The sequence below is a fragment of the Coenobita brevimanus genome, chromosome 8 (genome assembly GCF_032717465.1).
Source record: "Coenobita brevimanus isolate Jiangsu-jjx chromosome 8, ASM3271746v2, whole genome shotgun sequence".
NCBI lineage: Eukaryota > Metazoa > Arthropoda > Malacostraca > Decapoda > Coenobitidae > Coenobita > Coenobita brevimanus.
In genome coordinates this window covers 43,716,548-43,720,769 of record NC_136961.1, presented here as the reverse complement: position 1 = coordinate 43,720,769, position 4,222 = coordinate 43,716,548, and positions in this window count along the sequence as shown.

Below are 4,222 nucleotides of genomic sequence, written 5' to 3'. Positions count from 1 at the left end.
CCCTTCCTTTTCATTCCCTTCCCCTCCCTTCCTTTTCCTTCCCTTCCCCTCCCTTCCTTTTCCTTCCCTTCCCTAACCCGTTCTCTATCCCTCACTTCCCATCGTTTCCATTCTTCTCACCTCTCTTCCTTTCCCTCCCTCCCTCCCCCCTCAAATACCCCCCTCCAATTCTCTCTCTCTCTCTCTCTCTCTCTCTCTCTCTCTCTCAAACTGAATGAAACAAACAGAGAAAAAGCGAAACATTAAAAAAATCATAATCTCAAATCATTATTATTATTATTATTACTGTATTATTATTATCATTATTATTATTATTATTATTATTATCATTATTATATTTTTTTTCAATTCGGTGCTATACTGTCCTACTGCCTCCTCCCCTTCTCTTCCTCCTCCTCTTCACCTTCTTCCTCTTCCCTCACCTTCCCTCGTCTTCTCTCTTCCTCCTCCTTCTTCTCTCCTCTTCCTCGACTTCTTCCTTTTTCTCAACTTTCTTCCTTTCCCCTTCCTTCATGTTTTTTATTTTCCTCTCTCTCTCTCCTCAGCTTCCTTGCTCTTCCTTTCCGTCCTTCCCCAACCCCTCTCTCTCTCTCTCTCTCTCTCTCTCTCTCTCTCCTATTTTCCTACTCCCACATCTCTTTCCCTGTTTACTCTCTCACTTCCTCTTCCTATCTAATCCCCTCACACACACACACACACACACACACACACACACACACATACACAAACACACACACCCTCCACCCCCCCACCACACACACAAATCCCCCCAACACACACACCCATCACCCCCCCACACACAAATACGCACACAGAGCCCCCCAAAACGCACATGTACGCACCCTACCCGTAAAAGAAAGCGCCCTGCAGTGTTGCCAAAACGGGTATATGACTAAGCACACTCGCAGCGTGGGCTAGGCATGGAAAACCCGAGGCCAGGCAGTGTTACCAATGCCTACACACACACACACACACACACACACACACACACACACGCGCGCATCATATCACGCACATACCACACATTCTCTCTTCACACACACACACACACACACACACGCATCATATCACGCACATACCACACATTCTCTCTTCACACACACACACACACACACACACACACACACACACACACACACACACGGCGAGCAAAACACAATACCCGCTCTCAATTTGCGTGCGCGGGTACAAAATGGACACTTAAAATTTCCTTTCACTGACACTAATATCATTCCATACTCTCTATCTATCTATCTATCTATCCATCTATCTATCTACCTATATCGTCTTGCAAATATTTATCTACTTCTTAAGACCTATTTCTCGCACTCCAAGCATCTATCAGGCCATTATATCTATCGGGCTAGACCCCCAGGAGGCTCGGGGCTACTGGGGGCTACGTCTAAGAGTCTTTGGTCTATATCGTAAGTAATAGAGTCTAGAAGAAGTTATTTTTTTTTTTGCAATATTTTCTGAGGCTACTACTACTGCTTCTACTACTATTACTACTACTACTACTACCTCCACTACTCCTCCTACTACAACTATTACTACTACTGCTGCTGCTGCTACTACTACTACTACTACAGCGACTACTACTACTACTACTACTGCTACTACTACTACTGCTACTACTGCTGCTGCTGCTACTACTACTACTACTACTACAACGACTACTACTACCATCACTACTGCTATTACTACTGCTACTACTACTACAACTGTTGCTACTGCTGATTGTGCTACTGCTACTACTACTACTACTACTACTACTGCTACTATTACTACTACTACTACTACTACTACTACTGCTGCTGCATCTACTACCACAATAATAATAATAATAATAATAATAATAATAATAATAATAATAATAAATTCAGTTAAATGAAAAACAAAACATCCTCGGTCTGAAGGGATATAAGGGACTCTCTCTCTCTCTCTCTCTCTCTCCCTCTTTCTCTCTCTCACGAAAATTTAGGCCAAGTTAACGTAAAAGGAGTATAGTTGTCAAAAAGAGTTGGTATTAACGGTACTGTTGGCACAAGAGTTGGTATTAACGGTACTGTTGGCACAAGAGTTGGTAAAAACGGTACTGTTGGCATAACAGTTGGTAAAAACGGTACTGTTGGCAGAAGAGTTGGTATTAACGGTACTGTTGGCACAAGAGTTGGTATTAACGGTACTGTTGGCATAAGAGTTGGTATTAACGGTACTGTTGGCATAACAGTTGGTAAAAACGGTACTGTTGGCACAAAAATGTTGGTATTAACGGTACTGTTGGCACAAGAGTTGGTATGAACGGTACTGTTGGCACAAGAGTTGGTATTAACGGTACTGTTGGCACAAGAGTTGGTATTAACGGTACTGTTGGCACAAGAGTTGGTATGAACGGTACTGTTGGCACAAGAGTTGGTATTAACGGTACTGTTGGCACAAGAGTTGGTATTAACGGTACTGTTGGCACAAGAGTTGGTATTAACGGTACTGTTGGCACAAGAGTTGGTATTAACGGTACTGTTGGCACAAGAGTTGGTATTAACGGTACTGTTGGCACAAGAGTTGGTATTAACGGTACTGTTGGCACAAAAATGTTGGTATTAACGGTACTGTTGGCACAAGAGTTGGTATTAACGGTACTGTTGCCACAAAAATGTTGGTATTAACGGTACTGTTGGCACAAGAGTTGGTATTAACGGAACTGTTGGCACAAGAGTTGGTATTAACGGTACTGTTGGCACAAGAGTTGGTATTAACGGTACTGTTGGCACAAGAGTTGGTAAAAACGATACTGTTGGCATAAGAGTTGGTATTAACGGTACTGTTGGCACAAGAGTTGGTATTAACGGTACTGTTGGCACAAGAGTTGGTATTAACGGTACTGTTGGCACAAGAGTTGGTATTAACGGTACTGTTGGCACAAGAGTTGGTATTAACGGTACTGTTGGCACAAAAATGTTGGTATTAACGGTACTGTTGGCACAAGAGTTGGTATTAACGGTACTGTTGGCACAAAAATGTTGGTATTAACGGTACTGTTGGCACAAAAATTTTAGTATTAACGGTACTGTTGCCCAAAAAAATAAACAGGAAAAACAGGGAAGTAGGAGGGATGGAGACGAAGGCGGAAGTTTGAGTGTGGATTCCCCCCCCCTTTCCCCCCCCACCTGGAGAAAACGAAAAAAAAGAAAAAAAAAAGAAAGATAGTTGTGTTTCCCCGCAATACTCCATTCCCCTCTCTCTCTCTCTCTCTCTCTCACACACACACACACACACACACACACACACAGCACATCTGGCTCGAAAATTGACCCTTTCTGAGATACAGGTTCCTCTCTCTCTCTCTCTCTCCCTCCCTCTCTCTCTCTCTCTCTCTCTCTCTCTCTCTCTCTCTCTCTCTCTCTCTCTCTCACACACACACACACACACACACACACACACACACACACACACACACACACACACACACACACAGCAAATCTGGCTCGAAAATTGACCCTTTCTGAGATACAGGTTCCTCTCTCTCTCTCTCCCTCCCTCTCTCTCTCTCTCTCTCTCTCTCACACACACACACACACACACACACACACACACACACACACACACTGATACACAGGTTAATTCAGAGTCTTTATAAAGGAATGGGATGGCACACTCCATTTGTAAAAGGCGTCGATAAAGAAAATCAAAATCAAAAAATAAATAAAAATAAAAATAAAATACAATACAGAAAATATATAAAAACAAAAAATAAAAAAAATAAATAAATAAAAAATAAAAATAAGGAAAAATAAAAAAATAAAAACAAAGATTAAATGAAGAATAAAAATAAGAATAAAAAAATGAGGAATAATTAATAAAAAATAAAAAACATTAAATTAAAAAAAATAAATAAATAAATAAAAAATAGAATAAAGATAAAAATAAATATATGGAATAAAAAATAATTAAAAAATCAAGAAATAAGAAATAATAATCATAAAAATAAAAAAATAAAGAATAAATAAAAAAAATAATCAGCCCGTATTCTCGTCGGGTAAGGAGGCTCCCTAACACCTCTTCCTTAGCGATTCAGTCTGCCTATTACACCTTACTGCCCTCCTCTGTCACATAAACCCTTCCAGTGTCACCATACTCTCCAGAAATATATCCTAAATAAATCGCTAAGGAAGTGGTGTTAGGGAGCTTCCTTAACCTAAGAGAAATCATTTTGGACATGGGT